This window comes from Ceratotherium simum, chromosome 13 (assembly GCF_057802395.1).
Source record: "Ceratotherium simum simum isolate JZ-2026a chromosome 13, ASM5780239v1, whole genome shotgun sequence".
In the NCBI taxonomy this organism is placed as follows: domain Eukaryota; kingdom Metazoa; phylum Chordata; class Mammalia; order Perissodactyla; family Rhinocerotidae; genus Ceratotherium; species Ceratotherium simum.
The window spans coordinates 59,657,400-59,675,526 of NC_141912.1; the positions used below are offsets into that span (position 1 = coordinate 59,657,400).

Sequence of the window (18,127 nt, forward strand, 5' to 3'; positions counted from 1 at the left end):
ACAACTTGCAGAGAGTTCCAGTGGATCTTCCACAGCCCGTGTCTGGGTAAGAGGTGACGTCTTGGAATTCTTTGTGGTCTTAAATTTCAGTACTTTTTAAAATGGAATTTGATCAGAATGTTTGCTTTAAAAAATGATGTAATGGCTTTGACATAGACCCTATTTTAAATAACAGTTATTAAAGTAACTTAGGCGTGGTGTCTAAAACATTCCACAGTCAACCTCTTGTTAATATTCTGAGGTAGTTTTTTAAAGTAATGTCACAGCCATTAGTTTGTGATCTGCTACAGAGGTGGAACAACTAAAGGAATATTAACTAAGAATTTTTTATAGTAGTTGAACCTGATTTACAGAAACTTAGTCCTACATTTTCTTAGGCTTAGAAACATATTTTTCCATTTTAAATATATATATATATGTGTATATACACGCAGCAAAATAGTTTAGAAATGATGTCCACTTCAAATATCTCTTTGTGCTGAATCACAGTTAAAAGCAATAAACACACGATTCATCGTGTTCACCTGCCGCTCTCTCAAAAGCATTGATTTGAGTAGTCCTATTTATCTGTAAGCCTTAAGTAGAATGATGAAGTTCCAAGAAAAAAAATAAGATTTTACTTATATGCAATGGTGAAATCTAAATTGTTCCCAAGGTATTTTTGTGGATACTCATGAGGATGGAAAATCTTATTACTAGTGTGATAGGAAATGATAAGGTTTTATGATATCTCTGAACTTATTTTCCCCTCATTCCACAACAGGAAAGGAATTTCACAAGATTATAGAAATTCATTAAATGAATTATCAAAATATTATGATTTGAAAAAACATGCCCTCTTGTAGAAAATTTTCTCTGGTGAAAATGCAGGAGGTTTTATTTAAATTGAGGAAATATACTGCTTCTCTTCAGTAAATATTTATCTATTACTTATATTCTGAGAACATATTAGTGGGATAAGTAAAACATCATGGAATAATCCTGCTGGAGAAATGAGCTCCTCGGCTGCTATTGAATCATTTCTTAAAAAACTTCACTCTCAATATTTGTTAAAAGGAAAATTATTGATTTAAATTAGGTACTTCATAATTACCGAGGCTTGCAAAGCATCAAATGCTCCCCTCACATTGTGTTCTGTCTTTCTTTTCCCACTTCTTTCCTGAAAACATCTTGCTGTATGCTCTATTTGCCCATCCTATATGCTCGATAGAGCCCATGTCATTTCTGCAAAAACAATTACTAACAGCTTCCCAGTTTCTATCTCCAATCCCTCAGAAGACCCAGAAGTTTCTGTCATGTACATAGGACTTGCCACTGTATCCTTATAATAGATTACCTTATATCCTCAAGAGGTTTTAAAGGGTTTGTAAAAACAAATGGCAATAGCTTTGACTAAGATAACTACTAAACTGATATGATCTAAGCTGGCCTTTTTGGGCATAAGGGTAAATAAGTGTTGCCCTTACCTTTAAAGGACTCCTATTCTAGTAGAGCCAGGAACAAGGAAAGAGACAGGAACCCATAAGTGATTATAGAAAACAAATAGCAGTTGTAGACTTCTATACACGATGTGGTTCTGACAGTGTGCTTATGGCACATTTCAGTTATACTGAAACCATCAGTGTGCTGGTTTTATGGCAGAAGCATTCCTGCTGGAAGTGGTAACAGCTCTTGTGTAGCCAGCAGTACACGAGTGGTAAATATTTACCCAGACTACACGTGCACTAATCAGACCTTTCTCAGTTACATCTGAAGAGATTCCAATCAAGCATCTCTAATGATAATAGGTGAAGTTATTGGCTGATATGACCCAGAAAGCCAGAAGTAGCCTTGCTTCAAATATGGCTGGATTCAGGGGCTCCAATAATGTCCTGTGATCTGCTCATTCTCTCTCTCTTACATGAATTCTCTCCCATGGTACAAAGAGCTACCAGAGTCACATGATACTAGTTTAGCAATTTAAGTGGAAAGAAGTGATAGTTACAGATAGCTTTAGGAGAAAAGTTACAGTGAAGCATTTGATTACCCAGGATTGTACCTATGCCCATTTCTAACTAACTGATACTGTCAGGAACACTGCATGGGCACGATTATTCAGGAAAGAGAAACTGTTAACAAAGAATGAGAGAAGATTTCTGAAAGAAAGGAAGGAAGGCAAGAAAAAGAAAGAAAGAGAGAGAAGGAAGGAAGGAAGGAGGGAGGGAGGGAGGAAAGAAAGAAAGAAGAGAGAGAGAGAGAGAGAGAGAGAAAGAAAGAGACCCAAAAGCCACCAAGTTCCACCCTTCTCCCTTTACTGCCATGCTATCTAGGTCGACTCTTTAGATTATTCCCCAGGATGTTTATATACTTGGATTTGGAGTTAGATATTTCCCCACCCTCCAATGTGTTTAGGTTTTCTCTCACCCATTCTTAAGGAGTCACCCTCCCAGAGGACCAAAGCAAAACAAAAAGTGAAACAAACCATTAAAACAAATACAAGCTCTTACCTTCTCTGCAAACACAATAATGACGTCCATCTACCAAAGTCAAGCATGTTGCGTTGTTTCTGCAAGGGTCATTGAGTGGATCACAGGAGCTATAGTGTTCGTGGCAAAATTTTCCAGTGTAAAAGGGTGGGCACAGGCATACAAATTGCCCCGGGATGGTAGATTCATGACAGAAAGCTCCGTTCAGGCAAGGGTCAGAGTCACATTCATTTATTTCTTCACTGCAGTTTTGTCCAGTCCATCCAGGTGCACATTCACAGCTGAAATACAATTTTAAGAAATATGAGCAATGCTGTTTCAAATTTATTCCTTTCATTTTCAATGTAATAACTATATTTAACTACTGTGTGGTATTTTTTTATTTATAACAAGATTAATAAATGATACACACTTTAAAAATATTGTTTGCCTAATTTCCTGAGACAATCTGATGTATATTACTGCCAAACTGACTGCATCGGCTGAAATAAGATTTAAGAAGCATTTGGTAAATTCCTAACACAGTTAGGCCACTGAGCCGTGTCAGAGAACACCAGTGCTATCAATTTCAATTTTAGCAACTATTGAGCTGAATTACCAACTGAGAAAATTTCCTCAATTATTTCTTTTATTTAAAATGATTTTTACAGATGGGATCACTGTTTACAAGCCTGAGATGATATTTAATTCAATGTCTTTAGCAACACGAGATTCTTATAATCACCAGAGTATTTATAACAAGGTGCTTCTTTATGTTAAACATCCATTTTTTTGTTTCAGTTTGGTATGTTTTTAAAAAGATCTTTCTTATTAACATTTGAATAACATGGAAAAATTGAAGAGAAAAAAGACAAATAAAAAGTAAAGCATCTGGATCCTGTCTGTACATCACAGACTCCGTCTGATCCTTAACCATCCAGCATCTGTCATTCTCTTGGAAATTTTTGACTTCAAATAGCATTTTAGCCAAACATTTTCATCAAAGTAGCTAGTTCTGTTCTTAAGAGCTGGAGAATTCTAACAGGGTAAGAAAAAGGGTTTTCCATATAAAGTATTATACAAATAAAGGAGATAGGTAATAAGGAAACCTGCAGATATGCAGCAAATGCGAGGATTGTCAATCAACTGGTTGAGTGGGAGCCAATTATACACTGTGGGCGGGTTCAGAGAGAGAACTCATGCCAGTCTGTGCACAAAGCAGAGCTCCAAATCTTGAGTAAATGTACTGTTTGGCAAGTAACAGATCATGGCACAAAGCATAGGAGATATTAAAGAATTATTTTTAGAAAAAATTTCCTTTACTAATAGACTAGATGTTTAAGATAACTTGAAAAAAATACTACGGGCTGAAACATCTAAGTTGCTTCAGGATAAGCAATATCTTGCTAAAAAAAAAAAAGTAAAGGAAAGGACGGAAGAGAGAGCGAGAGAGAAATGAATGAATGACTGAATCAATCAATCAATCAATCACCTCAATTGCAATGTCAAAGCCCCAGGAATATCCAGACCCTTTTGTACTAATAAATACAGAGGATACAAATAAAGTGAGAGGAGAGGTTGAATGACTGGCTTGCACCAGCACTTGAAATTGAACTCTAAATAGATATAGTTGCCATTGAAATAAATACTAAAATGAATAAGGGGAAAGATGGTTTTAGACATAATTGGCTAATAATGTGTTTATTAGTTCAATAATATTAAATCTAATTTAAAAAACTGTTGATTTTATAACTTTTTTTTAATTTGATAATATGCAGAAAGTGATTGCTACCATGCAAATTGAATATTTCTTTGTAAGGTATGTTTGCATAAGGCAAACTTTACAACTGAAATAATTCATATTCTTGAAACAGAAAAATATATCTACGAATATGTTATTTCCTGTAAGAATGAGTAAAAAGCCTTGATGTTTTTATTTTCTTTTCTAAAAAATAATGACATTATTTTGATGACTATCTATCCTAGTTGGCTGAGACAGTTCTGGCTTAGGCTTATTGTCCCAGTATAATAATTTACAGAGTATCCTTTCACTTACAGAACTATCTAAGGTGCTACTGTCTGCCTCTTTTATTATCTCCTATGTCCCTTAATGAAACTGAATATTTCCCATAAAAGTCTATTCTATCGCTTATTTAGTAATCCTGCACATGATTTCACCTTGCTCTAAAATTTGCTTGCCACACGCTTTAGGAATTCATCACATAAAGTAGCCTGTATTACAAACATTTTCATGCCTTACCTCCACTGTAAGCTTCTGGTTCCTTGATATGTAAGAATTATCTGAATCTCCATATTCTTATGTACACAATATATGTTGAAAATATTATAAATATTGATTAATATAAGGTCTTCAGTTAGAAACATATAGACTTACCCAAATTCTTTCATTTGGGAAATTGTGGGCCAGAGAAAGTAATAAAATTGGTAATCTCAGAGAATTGTTGTAAAGAATCAGTGGCATAATGAATAAAGTGTATATAGTGACTGACATCAACAATGCCCTGCCAGCTACAGTAGTTACTAGGTGCTGTCACAGAATTTTAAAAAGCATTTGTTATCCTACTTATGCCTAAGTAAAATATGCATCTCAACAACAGGTATTGCTTCAACTTCTAGTGGTTCTTTTCATTTACTTGTCAAATCATATCTTACTTTAAAACTGTTAAATATATTATCCAATTTGATACTTCCAATAAAGCTTTGAGATAAGTAGAAGAGGCATTCTTATTCTCCATTTACAGATGAGAGAGCTGGAAGTGCAAAGGACACAAGTGATTTATCCAAAGTCCTGTAGTTAGCAAACTGGAGATCTGAAACCCAGACCTCTTCCTCCTACTTTCTCTCTTTTCTTCCTTTCTTTTTCAGTTTGCACGTTTCAAATCTTTTATAAGACCATTAAACATTTTGTGAAATAATGTTAAAATTAAGTATAACCAAATACCAATAGAATAGCTTCAGTGCATTTATTTTACTTGAAGTAACTTTACTTCCAAGAGGTGTTGCACAAATATTTATCTTCTTCTTTTTCTTGTATTCTTTCATGAGTACATAATTTCAACTTGACTATTTTAAAAGAGTTCTCTGTGCATAAGCGGCAATGCTTGAATGTTTAGCATATGTGCTGAAGGTTTGTTTTATCTTCTCAAATAACAGGTGGCCCAAGATTTCATGTGGTGTCATTACAAGGATCAAATCCTCAGGAAAGCATCTGGCCATATGTCAATAGGACTATGAAGCCAAGGCTGAGACCTATGGAGATGCGTGGATATTTTGTAGAAAATAAAGTTCTAAGAAACAAAGTCACTACTAGTAACTGACAATCAGACCTACACATTTATGTATTTGAATCTGCTTTTGTACATGTCAGAGAAACTGGTCTTGGATGGATGGAAAAACACATTATGTGAGAGCTTTAATCTGGTTTTTAGGTTGTACCATGAAATAATTTCAGGATTCTGTGTTATTTGGCAGGATTTTCCAAACTCACAACTAGAAGCAGAGTATTTATGGATTAAAAAACCAAACAAGAAAAAACATATACTCTATGACTTTTCAAGTGTACAATTTCCAGCAGTAAACACTTGAAAACTAATTTAGTGTGCGCTTAAAGGTAGACTAATATACTCTAATTCGCTGTCTTCACTAGTGAGGGAAACAAAAATCCACTGGCATAAATAATACATTGAATTCCCTCTAAGTAAGAACAATATTTCAATTTGTAAATGTTGATTTAAAGTACCAAAGCTAATCATAGAAAATAAAGTAGATGTCATTACAGAATAGGAAAAAAAACAGTATTCATCAAAGAAATTCATTAGCTTAAAAACTTAGTAGATTCCAATTTCTGAATATTAAGCATTCTATATGCATACCTCCCCATAAATATTGGTATGCAATGATTAAATATTGTTCGGCAATATTTATCTATGTTTGAACATGTTTTGTATAGGTATACCAGCATTTTTGGCTATAAACTTATAAATACAAATCTAACACTATACATAATTTGACAGAATATTTTCTTATAAAAATTTGTTCACTTATTTTTTCTTGCAGCCATTACCTGTATGCAAAATAAAACCTCAACCAAAACTAGTAGGTAAAAACGAAATGATAAGACTGTGAATAATAAAATATTATTATTTTTTTAATGTCTTAAGAAACTGAGGGCATAGGAAAAGGAAGAAATAAAAAATATAGGTTACTCAACTAAGTCATTCATTCTTTATTTTATCGTTTTATCCATTCACCTATTTGTTCATTCAATTAGTTATATCATCAGGTGTACCATCAACAAAACTATATTAACAATTAATTATAAGATGGCCACTACTATGCTCTTAACCATTGCAATCCTCTTGGAAAAAAAAGTAAAAACCCATTTAGCTCATTTAAACTGCTAAAATTTATTTCAAACAGACTGTTTATCTTACTAGTAAACATTAAAAGTAGAAAACAAGATTAAAGACAACTCTGAAGAACAGCATGAAGATGTTAAGATGTAAAAACATATGGGAAGATGGATATGGTGGAATAAAAGGATAGAGATGGCCTAAATAGTGACAGCAGGGCAAGACTGAAAACAGCAGCAACAGCATCAGTGAAACTAAGCTATTTTGCATTCTATTCCTGAAGATATTAAGGTTTTGTCATGGTTGTTTTTAAGTACAGTAGTAACACAATCAGATTGTTATAGAGGAGAAGACGGATTAAAATAGCGAGAACTTGGTAGCATGAAGATCATTTAGGAAGGTATTGTTGAATTGCTGATAAAAGATTCTGAGAGCCTAAACCAAGCCCTTAAGAAGGTATATCAGATTTGAAGTACATTTTTGATGTAAGCTTGAGAAGTTCTGGACAATGATTATTATAAGCTGATATGGCAGACTGAGCAATGGGGAGGATTTGGTGGATTTTAGCTTCAGTATTGGAAAGATAATGGTGCCATGAGGTGAGATAGGGAATGACCATGATGGGGATGGGAGAGGAAGAGAGGGTACTGATGTTTAGTACATAGTAACAAATCAAATTAACTGCATGATTTAAGATGCTGTCCTATATCCAGGGAGAAATTCAAATATGGAATTTTGTGGAAAAATCAAGGCCTGTGATAAAAATTCAAGGGCCATTCCAACAAGTATTACTTGGAATAACTTAGCATCAAATAAATTACACATTGGACTTTTTTACTAAAATAGAAAGTTAATTCATTAAAAATGTAGAATAGCCACTTTGTATTGCATGATATATTCTTCAATATTTTACAGAATCTTAGAATCTTTGAATGGGAAAGAATAAGTAGGAAAAAGATCTACTAGTCAGATTACCTACAGGCATTTGATTGATAGAAAACAAATATGTCTTTTATATGTTTTTTTTTTGCGAGTGAAAAGTAAGTTATTGAGTACATATTCTAAATGAATTCAAGATTTCTATTCTAATATTAATAGAAAAAGATCCTTTCTATTCAATCTATCAAGCCTCAATATATATATTTTTTTCAAAGATATGCTTTATAATTTGGGATACTTCATATTTATCTATTTATAGATAGAATCTATAAATCATGTATTTATACTGGAAGAATTACTTTGTATATTTTTAAGCAATGCACATTTTATTTGGATATTTTCTTGGTTATAATTCTATTTAATTCTATTTAAATTATCTATGTTTCCAGTATTCTACATGATGTAATCTCTTGTCCTGTGTAAGAAGACAAACTGATCGATAGGGTTTTTCCCAGTTGTTGAATTCAAGCTGCTCTCTAGGCAGGTCAGCATGTGAGAAACACAATTCCAGGCTTTTTCAAGCTTCAGAGGATTCCTCCTCTCACAGCAAGAAGCAGAAATGCCAACCCAGCAGAGGCAGAAAATGCACTGGGTGAAGGCTCCAGTACACTCACATTTAAAATCTGAAGTACGTCTGACGCAACTCATGCTGTGTTTGGGAGAAACCCCGCAGTTCATGCACTTCAATCTGTGACCAGAAGACCAGAGCCAACAGTGAGCCAAGAGCAGCTGCACGTTTTCCATTGCGACCATAATGTGAAGACAATAAGAATGGAGCATCTTACCACTGAGACAGACCATCGGAGTTCAGCAGTTTTTTTTAAATCTACAGTGAGCATAAGAAATTCATCTGGAAAACGACTTTCTCGACAATAATCAGAATAAGGTGAAATAAAACACACGTATCAAAGGCTGACTACAGATGGTTGAAGCTACCATCCTGTGAGCGCACCTGTTGATCCAGGAATATGGCTAATGCTGTAAACACGAGTAACTGGACAGTTATATGAATCGACTTTAACCACAGCCTCAGTTTATATTTAAAATGCATAAATTTAACATCTTTACATGCTTATATTTTATATTTCATTTATTTGCTTTTATGGTGTGTGTGTATGCGTGTGTGTGTGTGTGTATGTATAAACACAGCATATTGATGATGTGTCCGTTTTCCTGAGCAAGTAAGTATTGCTTCTGGGTCTTGGTTTTTCCCCAAATGGATCCTTTGGCCAAGTTAATGTAAGTCTATTTTTAAATATAATTTCCTAATTATTCAGATAAATTTACAGCTGTACCTTTTTTACTCCTTAACATTTTATTTAATTGTATCTATGCATGTGTATATGTCTGTATAATATTTATACAAAAGTACAGCTTGAGTAGGAAACAGACATTTAGAATACAAAACAAGATACAGAGCGTTACTTAAAAGAACTAAAGTCTTGGGGTCTGGCCCGGTGGCGCAAGCGGTGAAGTGTTCATGCTCCACTGCAGCGGCCCGGGGTTCACCAGATCAGATCCCGGGCACGCACCGACACACTGCTTGTCAAGCCATGCTGTGGCAGTGTCCCATATAAAGTAGAGAAAGATGAGCACAGATGTTAGCCCAGGGCCAGTCTTCCTCAGCAAAAAAGAGGAGGATTGGCATCAGATGTTAGCTCAGGGCTGATCTTCCTCACAAAAAAAAAAAAAGAAAAAAAGAACTAAAGTCTTGAGATATGGAACTTAAACTTATGAACATTTTACAAAATAATTCATAAATGTATGGTATGTCAGAAGTTTTATAGGGAGAAACATTTTAAACTCCAAATTTAATAAACTTCAGACTTAAGGTCTCAAAAGAAAATCAACTGAGCAAGCAAAAGCCAAAGCACTTTTACACATTTAGAAAATGTATTACATGTAAGCAAACAAGAAGTGAAATAAATCTTTGGTGTGTTGTTGGGACTAGCATTACAGTAAATGTTGTATCTGTTACCAAATGTATATATATTTCTCCAAATGTAGTAACACATATCAGCAATATATACTCTACTAATTATACACTCTTAATTCTAGGCTGTATGCATATAATAGAATTAAATATTTTGGTTAGCCAATGTCAAAAATGCACAAAAATTAACCTCCTTAAGAAGAAAGCTAAAAAGTCTATATAGATATAGAAATTATTATGTCCCCATTATTTCATTAAAATTTAAAATTATAAAACATTTCCTTTAAAAAAATCCAGATAGCATACACATTGCCTTTTATTTATTTTTAAAGGATATATGAGATATAGAAAGAAATAAGAGAAACAGAGATGAGGAAGAGAGAAAAAGGGAGAAGGAAGGTGAGGTAGAGAAATCTCTGGTAAAAAATGTCACTCAAGGGTCACCTGTCTCACAGGGGCTGTGTGGAAAGTGTTTATACATATGAACATATTTCCTGACCAGACCCTTCCTGGCATTTGGTTAATCAATCCTTGGATGCTTGGAGAAATTGATGCTCCACATTAACTGAGAAGAAATAACAGAATTATCATGGTAAATAGGTGAAAAAATCAAAAGCTCAGAAAAAATGAGTATGCTAAACAACTTATTTTATGTAAGGCCACAAAAGTGACCATGTTCTGCAGGAAGACCTAGAGACCACTCTTTTTATTAAAGTGATAAGATGTGTGCTTTTCAGAAAGGCACCAGCTTCAGCGAGAAGCTTAGTGTTGGCCATCCCCTCTAGGCCAGGACTGATTATAGTAGACACTCTTACCAAAATTGGCTCCCTGTAAGTAGTGATGATGACAGGATTTTGGAATTTAAAAAGACCAGGTGGTGGCATATAACCTTCCCAGCAAGTAGGGCACAATTATAACGATCACCAAGGCTAAAGAGGCAGTTGGGGGGCTCTGATCCTTGGAGAATTATGGAGACACATTGTCTCTAGGCGCAAGATAGATTGGTAGACAAAAAGGATATTCTTCAATCCACACAATCAAAATAAGTCAAGAATGGATAATTAGGAGGCTGAGTGCAGCCCTTCCAGCTAAAAATGATGATCCCTTGCCCACTCCTCAGACCTCAAACCCACTGATTGAAGGAGAGGCCAAGTGCCCAGGAGAAAACACCCTACCCCACTACAGCAAGACATAGTGATGATTCCACCAACAGGACCTATGGCCACTCGCTTTTGTAACTACATTTAGGAGAAAGAATGCCCAACATTACAAGGATGTCGGACTTAAGTTCAATTTGTCATTGACATCTAGGTTTCTGAGGCTTCATTGCCCTGGCGTTAGAAAGGGGGCAGATGCAGGCAAGGTAACAAATGCACCTGGCCCAGGTGTAGCTCACAGTGCATCCTCTCGTTCCAGTTGTCCTTTCCCCAGTCCCTGAACGTATACTTGAAATGGGCTTACATTTTAGTCCGTAGAACCTTCACATAATTTCTTTGCTTGGGGATCAGCACTATAGAGAAAGCAAACTGGAAGGCTTCAAACCTGTCTCCCCACTTAAACTCCCTCCCTCCAGCCAGTACCATAAATTAAAATAAAAAATAGCCCTCTAGGGAAAAAGCAGAAATGGTGCCACCCTTGAGGACAAAAGGAGAGTCTACTAGTAGTTCTCCACTCTATTTGCCAGATTTGTCCCTACAAAAAACATATATCACCTTGAAGACGACAGTGGGTTACTCAAGTTCAGCCAAGTAATAGCTCAATTGCTGGTGTTGTGCCGGGTGTGGCGCACTTGATTGATACTCGATGCATGGGCAAGAATGTGGAAAATTTCTATCTCTATCAGGTAGGAGGGTCAGAAATAGTGTATATTCCCTTAGGACAGAAAATAGTGTACATTTAAGATCTTGCCTCAGAGCTGTGTTATCTCTCCCACCCTCTATCCTAATATAATCTAAGGTAACTGGACTGTTTGGACATTCTGCAGACTGTCACACTGATTCATTATATTGATGACATTACCTATTATTATTTTGTTAACAAACCGGATGAGCAATAAATGGCAAATGTGACAAAGGCCTTGGGAAGATACATTTGCTCCAGGTGATGGGAGATAAACCCTATGAAGACTCAGGGTCCTGTCACATAAGTGAAGATGTTCGAGATCCAACGTTCTGGAGCATGCCAGGACATCTCATACAAATTAAAGGCAAATTAGCACATCTTATACCATGCACCACTGAGAGGGAAGCACAGCACTTGGTAGGCTCTTTGGTTCTAATGGCAGAAATATTGCTCTGCCCCATTCATCTAGGGACAGAGACAGCTAGCAGCTTTGAATGAATCCAGAGAGGAGAAGACTTGGTAAAAGATTCCAGCCTGAGTGCAAGGAGACTTCCCTTTTGCGACATGAGACTCAACTGTCTCTGTAGTGTTAGAGTTATTAGTGGAATTCGTGATGGCATAAGATATCAAGATATCTTACAAAGTTTATGGCAAGTCCCAGTAGGTGAATTATAACATAGACCCCAAGAGTTAGAGCAAGACCACAGAGATCCTAGTTGATGGTAAAGAGAATATAAAGCAGGTAGGGAAGAAGGCAGATGAAGTATATTAGTTATGGCCTGTGGACCAGCTGCAGGAGTAGGTGCAATAATTCATCCTACTAATCTTTCTTTATAATTTATCCCAGAGAAAGAAGCTAACCAGAACCCTGAAGTAGCATCTTATAGAACTTATAAGGAACAAATGAATCTGAGGGTGTAAGATACGGTTTGTTTTTTAAAACTTAATTAGTTATTCATTTATTTACCTTTATAGAGAGGTATAATTGATACACACACAAAAAAAAACTGAACATCTTTGATGAGTACATTTTCATGAGTTTGGACAAATGCATACACCTGTGATATCATCACCATTATCAAGGTAGTAAATATATCCATCTCCTCCAAAAATTTCCTCGTGTTCTTTTATGTGTGTTTTGTGGTAAGAACACTTAACATGAGATTTATCATCTTAACCTATTTTAAAATGCACAATGCTTTATTATTAACTATGGGTGCTAGTGGATGTGTTCAACCTAGGACCGAAGCCCTCATTTCCCCAACTCCTGGAAACATTAGTGGCTGACAGCTATAAGAATTGACCTTAGCTGGAAGGAGCCACTTCGCTCGAAGTCACTTCTCTTTTCTTGGGACAGCTCACATCCAGTGACTGATTGATGCAGGGTCATAAAGACTAAGTCTCCTTGCCTCAATGTGGGACAACTCTACTGGGTCATCCCTGTTCCAGAGCTCCCAGTAGGACTGAGGAACCTCCATTGTCTTTCCATCGCAATTGATTCTTAGCTTCTGCCCAATTCTGCATCTTTAATTCTCCCACAGATGTTTTCTTTTCTTTTCCAAAAGCTTTATTGTGTTATAAATGATGTACAAAGACATTGCACATATTTCAAGAGCACTCCACAATAAACTTCCAGCATGCCAATTTCCATCTCAGAGTTTGATTCTTGGGGAATTGAACCAGTAATACATTCACCATAGTGAGTGCCAAATGCGTTCAGTAATCTAATTCCAGAAATATCCACATGCAAGAGCACAAAGATATACGTTCAGAGTTCTTTGTTTCAGTGTTTACAATGGCAAAAAATCAAAAGAACATAAATTACATTAAGCAGGCACTGGTTATAGTATCTGGAATAATTAAAATAAATGATATATTTTTGTATGTAGTGAGTTAGAAAGATACTTGTTTTATCATTATGTAACATATAAACTATAATATATAAGTTTGATTCCAATTGTGTCATAATGTTTGTATATATGTGCTTCCGTATACACAGAAAATTTTTAGAAGCTTACAAGTGGCAGTAAGCATAAGAAGTAAAAACACGTACTCAGAGGATTAGGTATTCTGGATTCAAACGCCTTACAGTAGCTGTGGAAACCTGACAGGTTATTTCTCAGAGTCTCAGTTCTCTGAAAATGGAGACAATAAAATATCTTTCTCAAGTAGGGACAAAGTTAGCTATTAGCCGTAAAATATTTAGAGAAGTACTTGGAACATAGTGGGCACTTTGACGAAGACTATTATTATTAAGTATGGACATATCAGAGAGTGAGTTGGGTAAAAGATGGAAAATCTTTTTTTTTTTTCTTAATATAATTCTGTACCAGTAACTTTTTACTTAGAGCATGCAATATTCTTAGAATAAAACTACTTTCTTTCAAACATAGGTTTGCTTTTCATCTTAATTTTGAAGCCTCCTTTTATTCTGTAACACGGGTTAGCATCTGATGGTTCTTGTTTTCCCTTTTATTTGTTCTATCTCATCTTTCAGGTAGAGAGATCTGTCTGTGCATGGTATTTGCTCATAAAGGAGAGCGCATTCTCTCTGGATCCCATCACTGTCCCCCTGCTGGCTGTTCAATCCTTTTAACATCATTCATTGAAAGTCTGATTAATATACATTTCACTTCTTTTTTGTAGCACATCCCTGTGATTGGGTAACAGCACCAGAAGTCGTCATCCATCAGTTGAGATTCTGCTTAGCCTGGCATCATTGCCAAAGTGGTGATGTGGATGTGTTCACCTTCCTTTCTGGTGCTTCTCTTCTTTTTGGCGAGATGAGTGCTGCTGCACCAGAGAGACATCCCTTTTCCCTGCCAGGTTTCTGCTGGAATTGGCTTTCTACAAATCCCGAATCTTCTCAGAATAGCAGCTTCTGAATTCAGTTGGTCTAAAACGGTGGAAGAAATTCTTGCCTCTAACCTCATACTTCTAAAATAGAAAAGATTAGCGCTTCTCCAGATTCCCCACCATTATGCTGAAAAGATTTTTAGGACATAGGTAGGTCTGTAGTTTTGCTTATTTGTTTGTTTTTCAATCTCATCCTATCACACTACGTTTTGATTATATTCCCAATATTTCTAGCAAGTGGATGATGTTATGCTCTCGGTGCCAGGATTGATGCAGTCTTCCTTCCTGTTGTTTTTCACATACAAAAGACATAGGAAAAGTCAACTTAGAAAATTAGGATGAATCGCACATCTTAGAATTTTCAGACTACTATTAGTGATGTCATAGAAATAAATTTGATTGTGGTTTGTGAAAAAGTTGAGGTATTTATTAAAGTAAAGTTTATTATTTCTTCCCATATGCTCAACAGGAAGATATCTGACTTCCTATAAAGTGATGCAGAGGTCCTCTTCTGTAAAGACGTTTAGAATGACACCAACGATTTCATTCCCTTTTGGGCTGCCTTCAGCAGTAAGTCAATGCCAAGTCAAGTTGACCAGTCATAGTAGAAAAGTTGTATGTGGAAGCAATAGGCCACATTTTGACAAATGTGATATTGAAACCTAAAAAATTGAACTTCAAGTTGCCGAAAGAGCGTTTTGCTTTCCAGAACTTGATTGTGAGTAAATAAAAACAAATGATCTTTTAGTGTTTTGTTTTGGGTGCCAGATATGCATAAGCCATCAATTAAAACACACCAATTCATTTTGCTCCAAATATGAAAATATATTCTAATTTTGAGGAGTATATTATTGGGTTTAATTTTTTCTTCCAGATTTTCTAAAGGAAATGTTTGAAATTCAATAATACTGAATATACAAACACTACTTTATTTATTACTACACTACATACAGTGTTAAACTTCAGAATATTTAGTAATATGTTGATCCCAGTGATCCTGGAAGGTGAAATTGTGAGGTCTGTGAAACTCTGAGGACTGGTGCTCCACCAGCTGACTCTCTCGTATCCATTCTTCATTTATGCTATTGTCCACCTGAACGCCCAGGTAAAGGCCTCATGCTTTTGAGCATCCCTGTTATTCTATCCCCATCAAATCTTCTCTGCCTGTATCTCATTTCCTTAGTAATTTATTCAGCATCTGACTAATTAATATGCTATTCTTAACAATGAATGAAATAAAATGTTTAACCCTTTCTCACACATTTTCACTGTGATAAATCCTTCAGTGTCTCCATTGAAAGGTGGTTGCCACATCTGCCATTAAAGCCGGACAATACATTAATGTTCTTAAGGATAATAACTGTTCCAACACCAGGTATTATGTTCATTTCAACTGAAATAAACGGATCCTCCAATATTTATGCCAATCTTAATTTACTGTTTTTTCTATTTTTATCATGTCTATAAAGTTTTATAAATAGAGAACACAAATATATTGGAATTTTTGAATGCTTACTTGTTTTTCCTATTTTTATACATAAATCTATACAACATTTTATAGTCTTATTTAATGTAATTTATTCATCTGGATCCTCCTAAACTCCAAATATATAACCTGATTTTTCCATGCCAAAGTCTTTTTATTTTTAATTTCAGATTATAGATACTGCAACATAACACTGGGAAAGTAGTGTGGATGCTATCAGTTACTTACATAGCACCCATTCTCCCTTGCCTATTTCTTCATATAACTGAATTTATTCAGCTATCTACCTGCTTCTCTGTATTTCACATGCCTAATGGGAAGTTGATCCTCTGCTGGTGCTCCATGCCAAGGGTGAGTCTGATTGCTCTAAGACGGTGAAGTTCAACTTTGGCTACATGATAGAATCACCTACTAGCTTTTGAAAATCCTGACACTCAGATTACACCCAGGACGCAAGTCTTAGCATTTTCTAAGTGGTTCCACTGTACAGCCAAGCTTACTCATCTCCTGAAGTATCTTGTTTAGGAACCAGGGACTAAACGAATTAGCACTGATTTAGCATGGGCATTTGACACAATGCAAAAGAGTTGTGACATTTGCTGAGGTCTTGTGAGAAATATGCTTTGTCATTCTGATGAGACAGCCTCCAGAAATGATGCTCTCTGTCTCTTTCATTTGATGCCATGGAGTACACATGTGAAGGCAGGATGGCTAACATCACTTTGCCACCAAGAAGAAGCAGTTTGTTGATACATTCAGCATACACAGTATGGCCCAGCAGAGAGAATCTCAGATAAGTGGGGTGATTTCCTACTCATGTGGCTCACCTCATCTCTGGACTTCTGGTTCAATGAGCTGGTGATTTTGTTATCAGTTAAATCAGTTGAATCATACTCTCTGAACTTACAGTTGAAAAAACATATCTATACAATTACATAATTCTGAGAAATAAAAATTATATTTAAAAACACTGAAATTTTATTGTGTAATTTCAATTCATAGTAACGTTTCTTTTTTGGCATGTGTTTGATCATTAGATCAAGGAAGACTCATTAAAACTATTTTAGTAGTTTAATGACTATAGCAAAATTTTCAGCAACTGGTTCAAATTCTTCAGTTCTTTAAAGGTCACTGATTGAAATACAAAAAGGAGTGGTTTTATCCAACAGAATGAAAGTAGGGCTTGAAGTCTGAAAGCAACACAATCTGTAGCCATAAAAAATCCACAGATCCAAAATTGAGTTTATTTACGTCTAGTCTCTTCTATTGACATTGTAATGTCTGAAGTACACGCAGAAGTCTACAATCTTAAATTCAGTTTAATTATTTTATTCTACATTTCAGATGCTACAAAGTATAATATTGATTAAATGAGTCTAATTGCTTTTTTGACTTTTAATCATTTTATCACCCAATTATATCCCACCATTATTAAAAATTAAGGTATTCCCAAGTTATTGGAAGCTCTTTATGAATCCCTGCCAAATCATATTTTTCCATAATTCCTTCAAAAAGCACCACCTACCTTGAAACTTGGTTTATCGTTCCCAAGTATTTCTTCACAATTTTATCCATGTATGTATCTTTATTTTATTTTTTTAAATGGAATATTTATTTATTTATTTTGCTGAGGAAGATTCGCCCTGAGCTAACATCTGTTGCCAATCTTCCTCTTTTTGTGTGTGAGCCCCCACCACAGCACGGCCACTGACAGACAGACGAGTGGTGTAGGTCCACGCCTGGGAACTGAACCTGGACCGTGGAAGCACAGCTTGCCAAACTTAACCACTAGGCCACTGGGGCTGGCCCTATGTATGTTTCTTTAAATAATATATAGTTTTATTTGGTTTTGTGTCTTTTTAATTTTAAATATCATCATGTATGTTTTTTATTAACTTACATTTTCATTATCTCTTTGCATTCTTTTGCATTTGTTTTTTGATAAATATCTCAAGACATAGAAAACCATGGATATTCTTTCTTTGGTGTCTTTAAGAAAGACTACTCCTTTCCGATGTCCGCCAAGATGAATCTTGATAAATTTTGACATTGTGATGTGTTATTATGCTAGCATTAGCCAGTGAGATTAAACTTTAATTCCAGTACATGTGACAATAATCTAGGCAAATAATGTATGAAGATAAACTATGTAGCCTGCTGACCAGGAGTAGTGCAAATTCCATTATTAGAGGTTTCTATATCTCCCTAAATTTGGCTGAAAAGTTTTAAAGAAAAAAGGGCTTTTGGAAATGCT

General features: G+C 35.4%; 1 protein-coding gene across 1 annotated transcript in view; it reads right to left on the reverse strand.

The window, feature by feature from the left end:
• Positions 1 to 18,127, reverse strand: part of EYS (EGF-like photoreceptor maintenance factor) — a 332,267-nt gene that overhangs the window by 279,910 nt on the left and 34,230 nt on the right. Inside the window, exon 3 of the mRNA XM_087438772.1 lies at positions 2,487 to 2,746. The gene's annotated coding sequence lies outside the window, so the exon portion shown is untranslated. The remainder of the gene's footprint in view (positions 1 to 2,486; positions 2,747 to 18,127) is intronic.